General features: G+C 41.0%; 1 long non-coding RNA gene across 1 annotated transcript; it reads left to right on the top strand.

The window, feature by feature from the left end:
• The first annotated feature begins 18,564 nt into the window (after positions 1-18,564).
• Positions 18,565-21,838, top strand: LOC144406229 (uncharacterized). Its single transcript, XR_013467429.1, has 2 exons — positions 18,565-18,678; positions 18,778-21,838. It is a non-coding gene; the product is annotated as an uncharacterized LOC144406229 (long non-coding RNA).
• Positions 21,839-22,256: the final 418 nt, after the last annotated feature.

Genomic DNA, 22,256 nt, shown 5'->3' with positions numbered 1-22,256 from the left:
AGAGGTGTGTTTACCTCGACAAACCTTCATCTCTGGCACAGTGAGTATGAGGCTTTGTATTGTTGCCACGTTTAGAAGTTGGTGCGACTGCTATTTTACGTAAAGACTCACTAATAGAGCCCAGTGGGGCGTCATTCCTATTCAACTCGTGAGGAAGACATTCTCTCGCTCTCTGTGTTTTTCTCCCGCTCTCTCTCTCTCTCTCTCGCTCTCTCTCAGACTTGGTATTTTTCTCTTGGCTCTTCTCTGCTCCGCCTGTGGGCCTGTGAAATGTCTCTTTCTGAGGAGAAGGCCCCCTCGTCCCACTGGAAGCCATTAGTGAACCTTTATGAATATGTGCTGAAAGGGCGCTTTTTTCGGGGGCGGGGACAGAGTGGGTGGGTGGTTGAGGGGGATAAATGTGCGATGCTGTCATATGCCTTAGATGCTCTTGCGATCCACGTATCATGTTAGATTTCAGACTTTTTCTGAGCACTGTTTCATATTGTGCCATTCTTATTGCTGGCTGGTGGTGCTGTTTAGAGGTTTTTCTTCTTGTACAAATGAAGCTGTACTGCTTAATACCTCCAAAAGAGTCAGTCTTAACAGGTTTTTCTGTTTCATACTTTTCCCAATTTCTTCCTTTCTCTACTACGGTTTCCTGCGTTCACTCCCAGCAATTTTATTTTGAGATATAGACTAACTTTAGGGACAAACATAAAGTGCATTGTGTTGGTAAGTGCCGCTCAATATAAATACATTTTTAAAAAGAGGGAAAATGCAACAGGACTCAACTTTTGAGGCTTTTATGCATTCTGTCCCCATGAAAAAAATATTACGTTTCCTAAGAGCTCGTATGTAAAATTGAGCCGTGGTTAAATATTCAAGATGCTCTTGAAGAGATAGTAGCCAGAAGGTACTAAGTGCATCCCTACTCGTGGCATCTTGCCGTAAATCTGATTGGTTTCTCAATGTACTGTTACTTGTTTGCCTGTGGCGGTTTGTGTCTGTATATAAACAACGGCCCTTTTAGCAAGATCGGCCTACTGTGTCTTTTTGCCCCTTCCAGGTATCTGTGGTCCGTCGTAAGAAGATAGTACCCTCAACAGATGTGAAAGCACACTTTAAAATGAAAGAGTGAAACAAGAAGTTGAGGGCGGTTGCTCTTTGCTTTTTTGTGCATTTACTGCGTACAGAAGTGTTCTACCTGGAGGTCAGAGGAGCGCTCCGGCACACTCACATGATGCTGCTGGGAACAGGAGCTCAGCTGAGGGTCTACTCCTTCATCTGTGGACTCAATTTTGATCCCGCTGGCGGTATTCTCTTTTGCTAGGTGGGTGCAGACTTTGCTACCAAATTCATGCACGCTTACAGGAAAAATGAACGCGCACCATGTTGCAGCTTGCAGGAAGAGGATGGATGGCAGTTGGACCGATGGGGTCTGTGGTGGGAGGGGGGTAGAGGTATGTAGGGCACAGTGTGTGGATGAAGTAATGATTTCTCCTTCACACCTCCCTTGCTAATTAGTGCAGGCTGCCGGCTGCCACGAAGGGGGCGGTGTCTGGGGAGCCCTGTTATTTGTGTTGAAGAAATACCAACAAGGAATTCACGTTACTGCTTAATCCCACAGATACCAGACGGGGCTCAGCGTTTACCTGATTGCAGCCGCCTGTCAATTTCGATTTAATGACTTTAATGATCATTTTTAGCCTCCACTCCTCTCTGCAGCCACGCAACAGGGATGCGGCATAAGCTGCAGCCGACTTCACCCCAGGGAGCGTCTTGGTGCGGAGTATTTGTTTCTCCGTGCCGCAGCATCCTCCATGCAGATGCGTCCACCATATTCCCTCGTCATCGCCCTCCACACTGTTGTTTTACCACCACTATGCATTTGGAGAGCTGTAAGCATGGCGGTGACATTACTTGTTACCCGTGTCAAGTTACAGGACTGATAGCAAAATTTGGACAATGTGACATACTCAACATTTCAAGGAAGAGAAATCTATGTATTAACCTGAGCCACATCCTGAGCATCGCTAAACCAACAGGTTTCCAAGTCTTAAATGTATGTTTTCCAAGTCGATCCAGCGTCTAGCGTGTCGCTGCTACAGAAAAGCTACAACGAATCGAGTGTGTGGCATTTTAAAGATATATGTGGTAGGTGTTTGTGTGGGTATCTATTAACGCTATTTCGCCTGCGGTGGATCTCATCTCCATAGCAGCTGCATCTGACAAGCCTGCCAAGGTATGACAAAGAAGCCAATCATTAATGTCAGACAGAAAAAAAAAATATATATATATATATTTATATATATTATGTAGGACCCAGTGATTATGTCCATTTTCTTGCATTCTGTCCTTTCTTCCACGAGGCTATTAATATGAAGCTTTGATGATCTCCCGGTATATATTGTATCGTTCTCTCAACTTAACCAGACGAAAATGTAATCCCAAAGAGGTTTGATATACAGTACTGTCGGTCAAACGTTCGGACACATTTTCTCATTTAATTTAATGAGAACACGTGTCCACTTTTAACTGCCACTTTAAATACTAAACAAAAACAATGTCCGTAGAATATTTATAAACCAGACTACAATGATAGATTTATTGTTATTTTACCTGTTTACCATTTATATAAGGACTATAGATACATTTTAAGCTTAAAGACTTAAGACTACAGACTACAGTGACCATCATTCTCTATTTCATTTAGTCTTGATTTCTTTATTCAAGCAGTCTCTGTGACATTAATCAGCAAAACAGAAACAACACAAGTACACAATAAACAGGAAATAAAATAAAATCTAGAGGCAAAGCTTTATCCAACATGAAATAAAAACTCTAGTTTGTTGGCTGTTTACTCCACTTTACTCCTGAACTGAAATTAGGAAACCAGTTCTTCCAACTGTGAACATGAGGGATCTCTGAGGTTACTGGGTTATATACTGCTGATACTAGATTTAAACGAGGGAAGAGATATGAGGTAGTTTGGAAGCTCTAACAGTGGATCTTTATAAATGAATAAAATGAATTCCCTACAGTCATAAATGTAATAATCTGGTAGTAATGTATTTAGGTGCTTATAATTAAAATTCTAACAACACTATAAAATGCCCCTTTTCCTTTTCCCTTTGCAGCTACATCACAGTGGATGTGTTTTCTATTTTTATAAACTAAATAATAAAAAGTATACATGTAGATAAAAAGGACCCAGGTTAATGCATTCCAATTCCATCTTCTTGAAAGTTGTATTGTTAATTTACAAAGGGTATGCTCGTCCTGGCGTGATCTATTTTTTAAGTTCAGTTTGTGTGTGTGTGTGTGTGTGTTTGTGTGCTGTCCAAGATTCTTCAATTAACGCAGATTAGATGTGTTTCTCAGTCGATTCCCGGAGTCGGTAGAGAACTCATCAATCTTAAAGATTCTAAGTTGAAACTAGTACGGCCACATCGGGAAAAAAAAATAGCACAAATGCAATGTCAACTAATTGCCAAGATGAACAAAAATAATAACACCAATCTCTTCTTCTCTTCTCTCTTCTTATTGATTGACTCATTCTAAATGGGATTGCACACCTAACTTGTTTGGTGTTTGTACGGGTAACCTGTGAGTGCATGTTAACTAGTATTAACTGTTAATGTGGTTACATATAGTGTGTGTGAGACTTCTGCAATTCATTCATCCAAGTTGCAAAAAATTTCGCGCTTTATTTGTGAAAAGTCATACTAATGTAAAGGCCGCGCTTTGCCACATCAAAGGGACCTTATTCCACGTACATCGTCGAGCGCGTACCCCCCAGCAATGCAGCGGCGTTTCAATGCATCCAATGCCAGTGGCATATAAAGTAGATGACACAGGCCTGGGCTAAGAGGGTTTGCCAAAGCTCTGGCATACGAGTCTCACAGGTGTTAATGTGCGCACTGCCTGCCAGCCTCACCGAGAAGACGGGGCACCACAATCAGGTTCAACAGCCCAGTGCCGGGCACTGAAGTTACCACACCCATCCCATTCTAACAATTTCCTTGAACGATTCTTGGAGATCACTTTAAAACCACTGCGGGCCGCGATCTCGTTTGACTTTTTTTTATGAAAAATGTCTTATTTTGAAAATTGACCAGATTATCTCCTAATTACGTGCGCTCGTCCCCCTTGACATATTTCCTAAGTGTCACCAAGCGTTTGGCCGCACCTTCAAGACCGGTCCGTGAAAAATTGTCCAACATGACCTGATACAACCCATCTACTCGTTACAAAGTTGTGCAAACCCAGAGAACAGTTTGTGATTGTAGGATTTCTATTTTACTCTGAACTTATTTATTAATTTCGAATGTGTATCTTTCCTATCGATCTCTCCGTTCCAGAGTGCAGCCCGTAATGCTTCTGGGCCTTTTTTTTATTGTGAGAAGACATTTGTAAACACAATTCCCAATGCTGGCCTGGCATCCTCTTGGCTGGAGCATTTATTGTGTGCATAATGTGGGATTTTAAAGGAACCTGAAGGACTTGGTCTAGTGAAGTGGCACACAATGATGGGCTGTATTGCCATGACACAGCAACTGAAGATTTGTAAAAAAAGAAAAAATCCCATTTTTCATGAGAAATCACACTCAGTTACAGTTACTGACTCAAAAAACTGCTTTTCTTTTTCTGACAAAATGGACCAAGGCAATTGCATCACACTTAAACCATACCTTACAATAAACCGTTTCTAGTGTATCACTTATTTCCATTAATTGCAGTATTGTGGGAAAAGAAAACAGAAGGGAGGCCATCTTATGAAATGTCATGCTCTGTACAAAAGTTATGATCTCATTAGCAATTGGAGATAGAATACGCCGATGGGTAAACCTCCACATTTATCTACACAGTGAATCGCACTACACGTTGGGCTGCTTATTTGAATGCTGTTAAGTCTCTCAGCGCTGTCCATGGATAGTGATCTTTAAGTGGGGAAAAGTGAGATCCCTCCTCTGCCTTAGTGGAATTGTGGGTCTAAGCGGACTAGATTTCAGCTCAATAGAAGCTGTAATTAGTTGTAATTTACGGGGCAACTCTTCCCCAGCGACCCTGCTGTGCCAAATCCCCTGGCCACTTGGAAAGATTATGTTTTCTTGCGCAGTGCATGGCACTCAAACGAACCACAATACTGCCATAATGGCTGGCTCCCCACTGATTTTCCCACCTTCTGTAAGGTGAACAGAAAGTCACTTCCTGCGATGCTCAGCGGAGCGCACACGCGGCTATTTCCATCTATTAAGATGTGTCGGAGAAAGTCAGCACAACCACACTAATAGGAGAAGGAACCGGAATTATTAGCACAGTTGGAAGTATTGTGAGGATCTTACTGTGGATGTGTTTGCACCATCAGTGGCTGTAACTGTATTTTTAAATCTAATGATGCATTTGCATGTAATTCTCTGTGCTTGTTATTGTTCTGAAATCAGTCCAGATGCAATTTGAGCACATCAATTTAGAGTCCAATGTTACTGAAGCAACTAATGGACTCTCAGGCAAAATGAAAATTGCTTCCTAATGATCTGAGTGAGCTTGATGGGTGAATCTAAATTGATTAGGTCGCTAACATGAATGTAATATGGAATTAGCCTTTGAAGAGTGTGATCGCATTTTTCTGGTACTTGCTGACCTTATTACATTCTAACTGTAATGTAGTAAGACACTAAAATGCTAGAATCTAGCATTTTAGTGTCTTACTGATAGTCATTGAATTATATTCTATTCGCTCCTGACATTTTTTTCCTTTTCCACTCATTGCTGAAGTATGTGTTCTCAACCATGTGTCGTCATGGCTGTATTTAACTTGCAACTTGAATACAAAGGCTCCTGTTGCTAACGTACCACCGTAATACATTTCATTGTAGCACACTATTAATGCCTCAAAGCAATGTTTTGAACATGGAATATATTCATATTTATATGTATATTGAGATACAAATTTGAAATTAAAATAGGAGAACTCAGTGCAGATCTCTGCAGCATTGGTTTTCCACAACAGTGGCTGTATTGTTTTATGAATGAATACAACACATAATTAGCTAATGGACTTATCTAGATTGCATGATGGTTTGATTCTCTCGGCTATGTTACCACTGGCAGTGAGGAGTTAGCATGCAGTTAATTTTCATACAATGCAGGTAAAGTATTTCAAGGAAGTGTGTGTCACCGCAACCGTAAATAATGCACCCACACCTTAAATATCTGGTAACCTTTGTTATCTCAAACCCCATTCATATCATTCACAATTCATATATGGTATAACTGGTAAAAAAGTTCCAGAGATGGGTAATTACGCTATTTATTTATTTTCAGATATTGTGTGGATAAAAACACTTTTTTGATCTTGATCTTGATATCAATTAATCTGGATATGTGATATCGATCCTGAGAAGAACTTAGTTCAACGTCCTTGAAAAATGCAGCAGGTATATGCTCCTTCAAAGTATTATTAATACATTTTCCTACTAAAATCCATACTTTTTGCAGTCAGTAACAAGTCATTAGGGGTGGATTTCTTTTTCACACAGTAATGCAAAAAATACCAAATACCAAATATCTATTGTTATTAAGTTAACTATTAATTTTGAAACTAGGGATGCCGGGATTTACCGATTTGGCCACAACTGCGGTTTAATAAATTAGTTTCATTACCATAGGAACAGAAGGAACTACGATATCTACGGCGCCTAATTCGCTCCATAGATGTTTGTTTGTGTGTGTGGTCCCGGTACGTGTGTGAGTGCGCATTTTTTTCTCCAGAAAGATCACTTAGTTATTGATAAGGTATCGTTGAAATGTATCATATGTATTACCTTTATAAACAATTCTAAAAAAATAACAATTGGGGGGAAATATTATGCAAATTAATGGAAATTTCTAAATTCTGTTATGAATATGTGTGAGAAAGAGAACCATGCCAGTTTGTAAGTTTAACTCATTATATTGTCCAAATAAACTTACAGAAATGTGATACTTGTGCCTCTATGCATCCATCACAATAAGCGCTTTCTTACTTCATCATCAAGATGTCGGTAGAGGATGATTTGGTAGCTCTGCTTGTCGGTGCATTCGTTGACGCTATAAAAAATATTGGACAGGTGAGTACTTGTACTTAATGAGCTAAAACAACGTTCATCTCTAAATATGGTAATTTTATGTACTACAATTGTTGTGCCTCCACCTGGCCTGGGAACTGAATTCCATAACATCTTTAATACCTTTGATGTACCACGTTTGCAAAGCTTTAAACTGCTCTGATTTACTCTCTGATGGTTAATTGAGGAAGTTCATGAAGGAGGAAAATATGAAGCATCATATCATGAACAAATATAATGACACCACAAGACAATAACCCAGAACGTGGCTATTTATCAACTCTTTGTCAGACATCTAAGGTAACCCAGCAGGTTTTAAATTATCGAGAGAGAAGTATGTGGATTGTCCATTTGAAACCAACCAAAAAAAGGTAATCAATTATTTAGACATCAAGTTGTATTATTGTTATCGTCATCACCCTCCCCCCCCCCCCCCACCCCTCGACTGTAATGGTCTGGCCCACGTTCGGTCAAAGTCGGCTGCATTTGGCCCGAACCTGAAATGAGTTTGAAACCCCTTGTTTACAGCAACCACTCGCTAATACCATCCACGTGGCCTCTAAACAACCCCACAATCCTCTGGACCCACGTGACCTTTGGTTCTAATACTGACAAAAAGGTTTGTCCATACTTATCACCAAAAAGGAAAAGACAAGAAGGAAGTATGAAGTCTGTGGGCGTGATGAGAAGAAAAGCACAAAATAGTCCACAATGGTTTGACCTAAATATTATACAAAGGCCAATGTCTCGGTATGAGGGACTGGGGGAACACTTGAGTGTTGGGATGAGCTGGCAGTGGGAGCAAAGCACTCATTGTCCCACCCCACCCTGCATCCTCTTCACCCTTCGCCTGCTCATCCTTCACTTTGTTCCCGACCCTCTGCAGCGGCTCACCTAGGTGACTATGAATAATGAATGTGACTAGACACATGGGTCAGGGGGTGACGTGTCTGCGAGGGAGCAAATTCCTCCTTGATTAGTACATGAAAAGCCAGGCCCATCTGCCTCTTCTCTGGGATTCAATCCCTGGGACAGCGGAGCAGAGGCGAGGCCTCGGTGTTGGGGATTTTGGGGGTGGGGGGGTGGTTGGTAGTCCTCTGCACCAAACAAGGAGACACCCCTATCAGGAGGACTCACTTTATCGTCACTGATATGGGAAGCTTGCCTTTGAGCCTTTTAGTCTGCAGTGTATACAAATCAGTAACATAAACCCTTCCATGGCAAGAAACCTGAAGGTAACTGGATCTATTTTAAGCCATCAAAGCACACACACCTCAAACATCTTGAAAACGACAGCAGCTTTATCTAAATATTTTTTTGTTGATTTTGGCTCAGCATTCAACAAAATGTCCCCCGTGCAACACAGCACTCTTTGAGCACCTCACTGTGCAACTTGCTATTAAAAGTCCTCAGGAACTGACCCCAGGCAGTTGTGATTGGCAGCCACACCAGGTCCACTTTGGTGTTGAACACCGGAGCCCCACAGTCTGTGTGCTTCGCCCCTTCCGGTCCAAGCTGATTGCTACTAGCAAAATGAAGAAAACTCTTGTGAACTCTGCACATGAAGCAATGACTATCGGCTCTTTTACATGCAACAATTAGAATTCTCAACATCTCAACAATCTTCCTGAGAGATTCTCAGAGAAAGAGCTCCTCCTTGACGTAAGTAAAACCAAGGAGCTGGTTTTAAAAATGAGGATATTAACGGAGCTGAGGTGGAACAAGTCAAGAGCTTCAAGTTCCTGGGAATCAGCAACATGACATCACGTGTCTCCATCCTGGTGAAGAAAGCTGATAATTTTTTTTTATTTATTACGCAAATTTAGAAGGTGAAAGTCCCATTACGAGTCCTGGATAAATTCTATAGCAAAGCAGAATAAGCATCTTGACTGGAAACCTTATGAACTAGCATGGGATGTGAATGGCACCGGAGGAGTTTAAATTAGATGTTTAGTAGTGTGGAAGGTACAGTACCAACTGTAAACACAGTGCATTGTTACATTAACAGCTAAAACGTTGCTGATAACATCACTCATCACAGGGTTGGTCAGTTAACGGCACAGTGCCGCTGCATAGTTTTCTAAATCACTCACACGTCGGCCTTTTAGAAAGGTCAAGGCCATCTGCAGCCCCCCCACAAGAATCCCTTGAAGGGAGGTCAGGCGCCTCCCATGGGTGGCATCATTGATCTTATTAGTCTTTACAGAAGGATTAACAGTGGGAGCTCCTCCGTGGAGTTGTCCATTCATTTATGTCTGGGGTGCAGGGAGGTAAATTACCATATGTATTCCGCAGTAGCAAAGCTCTATGTACAGCCAGAGATAAGTAAACATGTAAGGAGAGGAAAACGTGGAGCAGGTTAACCTAACATTGTAAAAAAGATCTTTTCCTTCAGCAGCGGCTATAATTAATATGCTAAATTGAATTGCAATAATCGACTAGGGGACTGGCCTTGTGCTCTAGAGGTAGGATGATTAAAATGTAAGGCTTCAGTGAAGGGGTGATTGGGACCCTGGTGAATTAAGGATTGGATTTGATGGGAGACAAAGCAGCTCCTATTTTTCATTAATTAGCCTCAGATCCATAAAACCCATGAAAGACTTCAATTGTGTATTTCTCCAGCCTCTCAATTACATCCATTCGTCTTCTAATGGCCTCCAACACAGCACAATAGCACATGCATAGGAAAATAAAAGAGTGAATGAAAGATTGAGTCGAGTGATGCCACTGGCTGGAGTTCATGAAAAATGTTGAGGTCCTTTATAAAATGTGAAAAGAATGAAACGTTACGCAGCCAACATCTAACACAAAACACATTAGTGTGGGATGTCGATTCATAATTACAAGTTTCTATTTAAAACCTCTGTAGTCACATTCACACATAGTCTTTGTGAACTGTGGTGGAAAAATGGTTTCTATATTCCAACATGTATTCATGTTATAATCATCTCTATGTAATTGTGCAAGTGCGGGTATAGCTGCCGATATTTCTAGGTAGGTAACGATTTACAGCGAGAGGGAAAGCTAAGGAACAAGACTCCAAGCGTGCAAGGTGGTGGAGATACGGAGACAGGAGAGTCTTTGCCATACAAAGCATTAGATAGTGTAGGGACACTAGCAGTGGGACACAGGTCTCATGAGGGTGTGTGTGTGTGTGTGTCTGTGTCTGTGTGTAGGCACTAGGAGACAGAACGGGCAGGGCAGCGAGATAGGGTCGACAAACAAGAATGAGGGAGACAGGCCAGCATCAACATACCTCAAAGGGGGAGGGGGAGACTTTCAATCAATCAAATGTTACAACAAGTGTTGTTTCATCGCCTCTGTTTTGTGTGTGTGTGTGTGTGTGTGTGTGTGTGTTACTGAAAGTTCCATGAGCGTGTTCGGGTCCTCACCACGAGTCAGATAGATAAAGTCAACGAGTTAGAGACTGCAAAGAATTAAGCCACAACAGGCATTAATCAATATGTGCGTACAAAAGAGCAGAACGAAAGGCTCAATTTTCAACGTCTTTCCATTGTTTTGGGGATTGGATCCTCGAGTGGATGGCTTCTCAATACACACAGAGCGTTTACAGCTCAGTCATCAAGAACAAATGGAGTGTAATTGCCCGCACAGGTGTACACAAAGACTTCACCACAAACATTCTTTTTTAATCATAACGGGTGAAAACAAGTTGTATTTCTCAACCACAGAATGATACATTCCTAAATCACTATGCCTGTGAGATTTCCACCTGTTCATGCAGATGGCTTATGCAAGGAGCTTTTAAATGAATAAAGAGACTCGAGTGCTCTGAGTCCTGTTGTAGCTGTCTGTAGATGTAACTCTCTATAGGCACCGAGCATGTACAGTTTTTGACATTTCCTTATTGCATTGCTGGAACTCGGTACGGTTTTGATTTCCTCACACAAGCCAAAAAGCTTAACATAAGCATTTAGTACATTTTGTTTTGATGCATACTTTTTCTTTTGAAGATCACGATAAAACGTGTTGTCACATTTCCTTTTTTTATAGCTCTCTCCTTCCCACTTAATATGTGTACTTGACTCGCTGTGTCTGCATGTGGGTACAGATATGCACGGATATAGAGAGAGGTGCATGGCTGTGTAATGAAACCCATAATTACAGTGCAAGGGACGGGTATTGTTTGTGTGATTGACAAGTCCCTTTCAGTCACTGGTGCAGTTTTCTGTCCGGACGGTTTTCCTGTGCTTTTCTTTCCCCCAGAAGGCACAGCACCTTCTGCTGCCGCCTGAAAACACAAAGGCATCACTCTCCTGGACAGGGAGTACACTTGGCGATAATGCATGATGTCCATTTAATTCTTGGATGTGACAGTATCCCTTATAGTGCAGTGGAGCCCTGGGCCAAATTTACATTGTGTTCCTATCTGGTGGCATGGTGCTTTCATACGGGACAAACATTGGGAGCATATGACATTTTTCTGATTATTTGGCAGTGATATTGTTTGTCAGTGTACACGTGTATAGTGACAATGATACAGGCTAGTGCTATATTGGGGATATTGTAGTAAAGGTTGTATTAGGTTGTATTGTAGTAAACCTGTGTATACCTTGTCTTAGTGCCGCCAATGCCTCTGTGGATTAATTTAATGTTATATTTCCTATGTTTACATCATAGCAGATTGAACTATAAAAGTTCCTCTTTCTCAAAAGACCTGAAATTTTGTTCCAAATGTCCCACTTGCTGTATTTCTTCATTTCTTTTTCACAAGAACAGTCTGCATGGAAGGTGCCATTCATCTAATGAAATATTCAAGTGTCTGTTTTCACCCTTGCAGCTTCACACTCTTATAAATATCTTCAAATATTAGTGAAAAACATATTGTGCTGTAAAAACACTTTACACAGTGTTGTTCAAACTTGCTTCGTGCCATTCAGACGAGCCCCTCTCGACAGTGTGAGCCATTATATTGAACATGGGTTTTCTCAAGGCTAGTATCCCATTACTAAAGTTCCATGCAGGAGAATCCAGAATGTAGATATCAGGGCGGTGGATGTGCTTCCTCAGATATTCCACATGTTCAATACGTCCTTACAGTCACTGGAGATTTGTAGGGGTAATGGCTGCCCATAATTGAGCCATGTTGTTGCTGAGCTTTGGCTTTTTGTGGATGATTGGCACGAAATGGAGGTAAACACAACACGCCTGACCCTTGAGACAGAGAGGCGCCACCTGAGTATGTACCTCCAGCTCACGTTATCCATTCTCCCAAAGGAATGGACTCTTTTGTTCTTCAATCTTCCTGTTCTGATCATTTGCTGGTATCTGCCTAATTGTGCTACAGATACACATCATTATTTGATTTTAAAATGTGTCAGCTCTGGGCTCGTATCACCCCAGCATACAGGCATATGTGTGTCGCCATTCGCAATACGCCCAGAGTTGTGATCTCATTGTCAATCGCTGCACCTCATCTGCCACCTCCCCCTTTTTTTAAATAAATTTTTCACCTATATGAGGCAAGAAAATTGCCTGGATGACCTCCAATTGAGCTAAACTGTTCAAACATTATCAGACGGGATATGTTGACAGTGATACAACTTAAACTGCATGTGGACTGCCTTAACATAGGCTATTGCTGGTCTTTTTGGGGACAAATGTTATCCTGGTGATACACACCATTGATGATTGTGTATGATGTATCTTTTTGTAATGCTCCTGTCAACATAAAGTTATAGCAAATGAATTCCTTTGGGACCCAAAGCCAGCTATGCCTTGCATTCGTTTATTCCCCTTTACTTAAGTTTGGACGCCCTATTATCTAATGCCAGAAGAAAAATGGGAGGTCTATTAATGGTGTAAATATTTAGAATTGAAGAGTTTGGTGGAAGTGAAAGCTTTGTTTCAACAAATTTGCCGTGGTGTTCCCTGGCCCTTCACAGTTTGATAACTCAATAGATTACCTGCTGCACTTTTCAAGGACGTTGAACTAAGATCTTCTCAGGATCGATGGGAAAGGGCTTTTTGGATATCAACAGTGCTCAATACTGCACACTTGATTTCTCACAACACAGACCCCCTACTTTGAATTATACCACATGGAAATGTTTAAGTTCCTACTTTGTACAAGTACTGCTCTCAATGAGAGGGAGACAGAAACACATCAGTTTGGCGAATCTATATATATTTCCCAAAATAAATCATGAATTAAAAAATAATACAGATCGGGAACCCAACCCGAGCTGACATTTAAAATGCTCAATAGGTAACTGACCCAAAGGTACCGTTCATTCTAGGCTAATCTAATTTATTAGAAAATGGCTTTCTTAGTAAAGCATATGAGAAATGGGCACTTATATTTCAGACAGGTGGCAGGGGGATCTATGGGTGCCCACTTGCTTTGTCAAAGGCAAAAAGGTCTTTGGAAGGTCTTTTTCAAGTATGACACTCATTGCTGCTGACTATTTACCCACGCATGTGCTTTTTATATTGCACGGTTCTACACCATAAATTATCTAATGTCTTATGGACTGTAAATTTCCCTAATGCAGTTCTGCGCCCTTCCACTACACTAACCTACAAACATGGGCATATGTGCACCCGAGCACACAAAACCACCAAGCAATCATACTACTCCTGAAGTCACACGTTGTAGGACATTTTCCTCAGTTTTATTGTGTATTGAGGCAACAAAGTGCCCGCATTTGTTTGCAAGGTGTAAGTGATGAAAGCATAAACGATGACAAACCCTGATGTCCTTCTGACGCCTTTATGAAAGCAGTAAAGCTGCTGTCACCAATCAATCAGAGTACTACATCGTTGTTTACTATTGTAGCACCTTAATTAATGTAGCAGAACATGCTAACTTAATTTAAAGTGAGATTTATTGCGTCCTGGGTGGAAGACAACCATTGTCCCGTAGCTCAACTCTTTGACATTGTTGATCTGGGTTTATAGATAAGAGCTGCCTATAAATTGTCCAGTTCTAATTTAATCTAATTAGTTACTGTTTTCCAGACAATAATTAGGAATTAAATTAAATTTAACCCACTAAAGGTATTTGCTACCATGTAATCAAAACTGACTTCTGTATAAATAAAATACATATTTTGTTTTAAGCAAAGCACAAATTATTCGTATTGACAAAAGAGATTAACTTGAAGTAAAAACTAAAATGCTAAGAAGGGAGTCTAAAGCAATCAACAACGAAAGTGATTATGTTTGACACTGCTTCGTAAAAAATTAAGTTAAGGAAATGGTACTTTCCAAGGAAAAAAATATTACAATAAGGAGCCGATTTGTTTTCCCACAACAATACAAAATCCATTGTACTTTATAATGAGCTCGAGCATTCAAAAGACTTTTAGATGTAACAAGAAAAGCAATGCATTCGGCTTACAACTAAACCTTTCTCTCACACACACCCACACACCAACAGATCTGTGGATGTGACACTGAAAAGCTGACGGCCCTGTCTCTGAGGATGAGGTCACACTGAGGCCCAGTGATCAGCACTCTCACTGGGATGCTTTGGGCATCTTACCAGGTATCAGGTCAGGGGCATTGCTCTAGCAAAATGCCTCCAGGGAGCAGTCACACTTTTAAAAGACAGAAATTAAGTGGAAAATGTCTGCTCACTCACTGATGTAATTATCTGTCCTGGAATAACATCTGTTCGCCAGCCGGCATGCCAAGTCCACTTCAACATGTGCCAGTACCTTGTGGCAGTGCCGGGTATGTGTACCTGTGTCTATTTCCAAATGCTGTGTATCTTGGCACCAGCTGCAGCAACTTTTCACTCTGACACCCTCCACCCATTCAACATCTGCGTATTTATGTGAACATCTTGGCTGCGGTCATTGAGAATAACAACATTGTGACACCGCCTGATTATTTTATCCAGTTAACCCCGTAACTGTAGCACAGGTTTTCATAATTGGATTCAGTAAAAATAAATATTTAACTTTAAAAGGAGAAATTTTGGTATTTTGGGTTATATGATTTCATAATCATATTTCTATTTAGCCATATTTGTTGCTCTGGATGTTCCGACTACTCTCCCTTTTTTTAGACAAGGAATCCAAGCAGGAACAAGTCCTTACAAATCATCCATTCCTGTTGGTGGGAAGCCTTTAGAAAGCTCATTAGTATTCTTCATTTATTTTTATCACGTGTGTCAAAGTGAGTGTCAGGGTGGGCATTCACATTGTCATGGATGCGTGGAGGAGGCAGGACTCAAACGCAGACTTCTTGAAAAGCAAAAGACTTTAATTGTCAAAAAGGCAAAAGCAAAAGGCCAAGGGGCAAAAACACACAGGAACCAGGGGAAAACCGGGAGACAGGAACTACGAACATCCACGACGAAAGACAAGGACATGCGTGGCGAAAGACAATGACGTGACAAGTGACAACAGACACACATGGTTTAAATACACTAGGGAGGTGCAGGCGATTGGACACAGGTGGAAACTATTAGACGATCACAGGGGATGACGGGACAAGGCAGGAAGTGAAGTTACCCGGGGACACGAGTGGCAGAAAACTACAAAATATAACAGGAAGTGAACCACACCGTGACACACATAGTGGCTTATTCCCACCTTAACAACTCTGTTACAACAGAGTTGTTAAGGTGGCCTCCTAGAAAACCTGTTTAATATTCTGACCGCAAACCTGTGCTAATCCATTATGCATTGCCGTTATTATACTGCGTTGTACTCCCCCGCCTTATTAGAAGGGCCAACTTTCCATGGTAGGTCTCTAAGTGTGAGCTAAATAAAGGCTTTCGTTCGAGTTGTAGTTATTGACATGCAATAAGAAATGGATTAGACCTGCCTTACTCTGGAAATGGCATCCAATATAAGCAGACGGAATGTTTTTGGATGACCTTTGGGTATACATGGTCGTCACCACCGGGAGTAAATTATAATTGAACTTTACCATGGAAAAGAGAATTTGCATCTTGTTAACTGCTAATTGTCTTTCTTCTTCACTTATTGCGGCAGCGGGGATAAAGCACTGTGACCTCGCTATTAGAACAGTCTGGGGAGTTTTTCACTATAGGTTAATGAACTGCAGAATTGCAGGCAGAATGCTGTCACAGCTCAGCTAATATTACCGAGGACATGATGTTTCTAAGCATGTGCATAAGGGCTGGGGAAAGCTCTCCGGGGGGGCATACCCTCCATTTTCAGTAATGTATAATTGCCAACCATGCCATAGTTTTTTTCTCCTATTTGAATGCTCAATATTTCAAATTCTCCCTTTTTGCCCCACGAGTATCTCTGGCTGGAGGATATCATCAAGTGCTCTCATTACAATGCGTGACATGTTTTAGAGCTCAGTCAGTATAAGATTTGTGTAGCCTTTGGCTTGTCAAATGATTCTATAATTGATTAGATTAGTACTGATCAGTGCTAACGTTGAGCACTGGGTGGACTCATGTCAGTGTAAAGCAGATAATCAGATATAGTAAGTTCATGTGAATACATTATTAGTAATTGAATAGTTTGAAAACCTTGTTAGAGTAACTGCCACACAGGATCATTTCTGAAAGGAAATAATCACCAATTTGATGTTTGGGAATTATGATAATTATAAACACCATATGATGTATTTCTCATTAAAAAAAGATTCCTTGTAAAAATAGATATAACAATACAGTGCTACACTGCCAATGTTAACAAAGCGTATTACTCAAGAGAATCTACAATCTGAACAAAAACACAGCTTGTAATGATTAAAAATGAATGTCCATTTTGTTCCACAAAACACATTATGTGTCAAATATGCTTGTTGGTGGGCATTAGCCTTTCTTCACCAATCTCTCAAACTGTGCCTTGTTTTGATGAGAGCATGAAGATGTTCACAGGTCAATTAAGTCCCCTTCCCTCAGATTTAGTAGCGCGGTGGCTAACCGGCCCTTCTGCGTTCCGCTACTAACACAAGGATATGTTTGTGGAGCCGCTTCCTGGCGATCAGCTCGCTTCGATGATCAGACAGGGCCACTTCCTGCTTAAACACAAAGTGGTATCTTATCCTCCCTTCCCACTAGTTTTGAGAACAGTATTTGGAAAAGCTTTTCTAAGCCTGCAATGTGCATCAAGGACTTATATGGGGATCAAAAAGCCTGTTATGGACAAGCTCTTCAAAGTCTAAATTACATGTTAACAATGCAACATCGGCCATAAATGAAATACTATGTTAAAGGGTAAGATTGTTTTTTGCTGGAATTAGTGAGCTAACTTTGCTATCCTTTTAGCGCTAGCACTGCTAAGCAGCTAATGCAGCAACACCTCCACTTTCAAACCAAAATAATAATGGGTAAAAAAAATGTTGGTTTCATGCTCACTCACTGCCCTTTCACTACAATTAACGTTTTAATTAACACTTCCTTAATGTCAATACATAACATCCCTACTTGGTGCAGCAGGGATTATCCCACTGCTTTTGCCTGTTTCATAATGAATCAAAGCCTCAAGGCACAGATTTTGAATCTGACAATTTTCCCCAAGTGAAATGACCATTTCAGTCCCAGACTGATTATTGATGACGAAGGGGTAGGTAAACACTTTAACTACAATGGGGATTGCCGTTTGTTGCATGAAATACCAGTAAGTATTTCATACATCAGAAAAGCCCAACTGAATATTTGGTTTATTTGCGGAGTCACTACGGAGCCACTCCTTAGTTGCCCTGGCTGTGTGCGTTTCAGGTCGTTGTCATGCTGGAAAAACCAGCCAGGACCCATCTTCAATGCCTTTACTGAGGGAAGGAGGTTGTTGGCAAAGATCTCGCGATACACAGTCCCATGTACCCTCCCCTCAATACGGTGCTGTCGGCCTGTCCCCTTTGCAGAAAAGCATCCCCATGGAGGTGGATGTTTCCGGTGGATGTTTCCACCTCCATGCTTCACTGTTGGGATGGTGTTTTTCGGGTTGTACTCATCCTTCTTATATGCGCTGGCTTGAGCAGGGGGACCTTGCGTGCGCTGCAGGATTTTAATCCTTGACGGCAGGGCTGTAGTGGAGGGTAAACGCACGTAAACGCCGTTTACGCACCTCTAGAATTTGGAAATAGCGTTTACGCAGCTCTAAGTGGCGTTTACGCACCTCAAAGTTCCCCGCGCCTTGTATTCTTCCGTTGTAATAATCCGAAATAAACTTGGTGTCATTTTAAAACAGCTAAGACTACGTTTCCTATTGTTGAACATAAAAACGCCGTAGTCTGAATCATGTTCATCTGCGCTGTATTACGGTCTGTGAGCATCCAATCAGTGCCTCGCGGCTGCAGCAGCGACCAATCAGGATCAAGGAGGCACATACATACACGTTGTGGATCAGCCCAGCGGTCCCCAACCTTTTTTACCTCAAGGACCGGTTTCATGTCAGACAATATTTCGCGGACCGGTCGAGAAGGTCCGACGGGGGGGGGGGGGGGGGGGGGGGGGGTGTAGTCGTCGTTGCGGGCGGAACGACCGACGGGGGGGGGTTAGTAGTCGCGCGCTCTGTGTTCGCTGGTCGTGCACGGTAAAAGAAAAAATTCCTGGTCGACGCGTAGATTAGAAAACAAGTCAGTTCTCAATGTGGAAAAAAAACATGCTGTTTAGGCTATTTATGATGACGTAGGTAGTACATGAGTGTTCCTTTAACTTATGTTGTCAGTGTAATTGACAGGCTGCTTAACTGGTTAACTCTTAAATTCAACATATTTTTTCCGGCAGTGAGAGGACAGGCAATGATGCAGAGAGCACAGGGAGAGGAGAAACACCAGGTCCAATAGAGAGAGAAGCACAGAGGAGCCATGAACCCCAGAACACGCAGGACCTGACGTGGAGGACAAGGCCCTCTGGGCACTACTGTAAAAAGGAGACTCCGTATGTAGATAGTTCTTAATCTGCAATTGTGTTGTTGTGTTGTGTTGACATACTTTTCTTTACTGTTTTCTTAAATTTAATGAACTACAAACTACTAACCCATTTATTCATTGTCATTGATTGTATATGACTTTTACTGATAACATAATGCAATATAGCCAGGACAGCCTTATAGAGTCGCAACGCTTTGTGTTGCGTTGCTTCGCATCGCGTCGAGGTCTGTATGATCACAAAATTCAGAGTTTACCCACCTCTAATTTTACCACTACAGCACTGCTTGACGGCGTAGTGGGTTACTAATGGTTATCTTTGGGACTGTGGTCTCCGCTCTCTTCAGGTCATTGACCAGGTCCTGCTGTGTAGTTCTGGGCTGATCCCTCACATTCCTGATGATCATTGATGCCCCACAAGGTGAGATCTGGCATGGAACCCCAGGTCGAGGGAGATTGACCATCATCTTCAACATCTTCCATTTTCTAATTATTGCACCAACAGTTGTTCTTCACACCAAGCTGCTTGTCTGTTGTTCTGTAGCCCACCACAGCTCTGTGCAGGTCTACAATTCTATCCCTGATGTCCTTACACAGCTCTCTGGTCTTGGCTATTGTGGAGAGGTTGGAGTCTGTTTGAGTGTGTGGACAGGTGTCTTTTATACAGGTAACGAGTTCAAATAGGTGCAGTTGATACAGGCAATAAGTGGAGAACAGGAGGGCTTCCTAAAGACAAACTAACAGTCTGTGAGAGACGGAATTCTTACTGGTTGGTAGGTGATCAAATTCTTATGTCATGCAATAAACTGCAAAATATGATATATGATAAAAATTACAGATTCTTACTTTGTAAGTGGGAAAACCTACAAAATTGGCTACTACTTCTTCCCCCCACTGTATATATGATATAAAATGAGGGGCGATATTAAAACCTTGTCTAAAACAAAACATTCAAGCAACTAGCTCAGCACTATTTTTTGATAAAATGATGTTAGATTTATTTTGGCTTATTTCTCAAGTCAAGGATGCCTTGAACTGTTGTTGCGGAACCATTCATTGGTAATGCTGAAAAGGTTTTGTGTAATGTTCTGTTACGCAGCAGGTCCAGCACCTCGGTTGTTTTCATTCATTTTGTTCATCAGGCTGAATCTCAGAGGACTCCATGCCATCCTATGTCCATTTCCTCTCCAGCTGATCCACAGGTGGCAAAGTACACTTTGTTCTTATTTGTCTGGCCTGTCTGTTCAATATTAGCCTTCTCTCCATCCGCAGAACAGCCCCTGATATTGTTATGAAAGGGGAGCATTGAATCAGGGAGAGCAGAAAAGCATTTGGCTGGCATTTCCCACCTCGGCTGAATCCAGTTCCTGGTGCCTGGGCCAGACTGTTTCGTTTCTGTTTGAGCATTGATGATGACACTGTTCCAGGTCTCCACCTGTGTCCTCCCTCTCTGATCAGTGCAGTGGCCCTGCTGGGAAGGGATAACAAACAGCAGGGCGCTCTCATCTCTCCCCAGTCTTTCTGCGCTGATAAGCATGGATAGATCATCAGGATTGTTAGGTGTTAGAATCTCAATCTTTTCTGCTTGAACTAAGATCGATGGACATATGTCTCTTTGACTCTGGTATCTCTGTTTGGTCATGCATAGTCAAACCTGTATTTTTGCATGAAAAAAGCTAGTTTATAAATACCCTACTTTGTAATAATTCATATTTATAAATGAAGAAAGTCATGATTTCGTCATGATGAATTATTGGCATAGTCAGAAAAAAGGGACAATTAAACCTTTTTGTAAAAGTATTATCTTTCTTCAAAACATAATTAAAGTGACATTTTCTTTGCATACTTGCTAATCCCCTTGTATGCTTATTCTCAATATAATGTAATTTCATAAATGTAATATCTGCAGTATTTTGTTAGTCTCCATACTTTGTACTTTTTATACATTATATTCGTATAAATTGTCAAAGGCGCGTTCTTCCATAGCCAGATTTTGGTCAATGTGTGGAAATGTACAGCAAACACAGCCATTGTCTCTGCTCATTTCTAACAGCAAATTCAAGATATTGATGTAATGTTTGAACAAATTCCCTTCTGTACATTTTATAGTTGTTTGGAAGTATTTGGAAATGAGGATTTTTTCCCACATAAAAATATCCCCAAAAAAACAACGGAAAATTTGTATTACAAGGTAAAACATGATTATTAAGACAGGTTATCCTGTAATGGTGGCCTTTATGGTGGCCTTTCATCACTCTCTCCTCCCTCCTGAGCCTCAGACACACAGGCTCAAGTTGGATTCAATCTATGTTTTTTTTTTTTTTATCTATATCACTCTCTTTTTAAGATTTGCTGTTGTTCCAGGATAATAGACTGTTATGCTTGTTGTGTGTAGGGTGGATGTGTGTGAGTGTGTGTTTGGATGTGGCAAGTATCACCTCTGTGCTTTTCTAAATGTAAATAGAAGTTTTGATCAGGAAGTGAGGGGACAATCAATACATGTGAAAAATAGAGGGAGACAGCGGAAAGGTTTTACTTCTTATAATATATATTAATATCTGAGCACTCTGATTATTAAATGTATTCTGTGAGATTCTAAATGAAGCATTAAGTTGGATAGTGCAACTTAGTTTATGTGGGGGTTTAATAACGCATATTAAATACACTGATCAGAGAATATATTTTGTAGTTTTTATTACTAATATTACTTTTATGCTCATAGTTTTACCAAAGTAGGATACATTTAATGATGTATTAGGGGCAACAAAGCAACTCCATCATTTTGAATGCAGCACGTAGATGGAATGTTTTTATTTCCAAAATTATTGTTTCAATGTGAAAAAAGTAAGTAATGGTACACCAGTTATTTTGTCTCAACATTGTTGCATATCAGCATGAAATAAAAAACACATCAGAAATGTCCTTTTCGTGTTCATGCTTTTCCAAATGTGCGTTGTTTGCAGCTTGCATGGACACTATAGCTGTGTTTGCAACTCTTAGCTAGCTCGCTCAGTGCTTCGCTAGCTAAGAGCAGTCATTTAGAAATTACAAACATGCTGTTTTTTTAAGCCTTCACTCAGCAAATGTTTACACCGCATGAAGAAAAAATGCCTGACACTCGTGAATTTAGTTGTGTGACATGAACAGAGTGAATCAAGTCCTGTTCACTGGTGGAGTAGAGAGTGTCTCTTTTTATCATTCAGATACTATTGCATTGTTCTTTTGATACTACAGTGATATCAATCATTGATAAACATAATTGGGCATCAAGACGGAGATACAGACGTAAGTGTCGTTGATGATCGTGAGCTGATGGATGGATGAGACAATGCGAAA

The sequence above is a fragment of the Gasterosteus aculeatus genome, chromosome 4, assembly GCF_964276395.1.
Source record: "Gasterosteus aculeatus chromosome 4, fGasAcu3.hap1.1, whole genome shotgun sequence".
Taxonomy (NCBI): Eukaryota; Metazoa; Chordata; class Actinopteri; order Perciformes; family Gasterosteidae; genus Gasterosteus; species Gasterosteus aculeatus.
The sequence above is the reverse complement of the archived record's forward strand: the minus strand, read 5'-3'. Positions and strand labels throughout refer to the sequence as shown.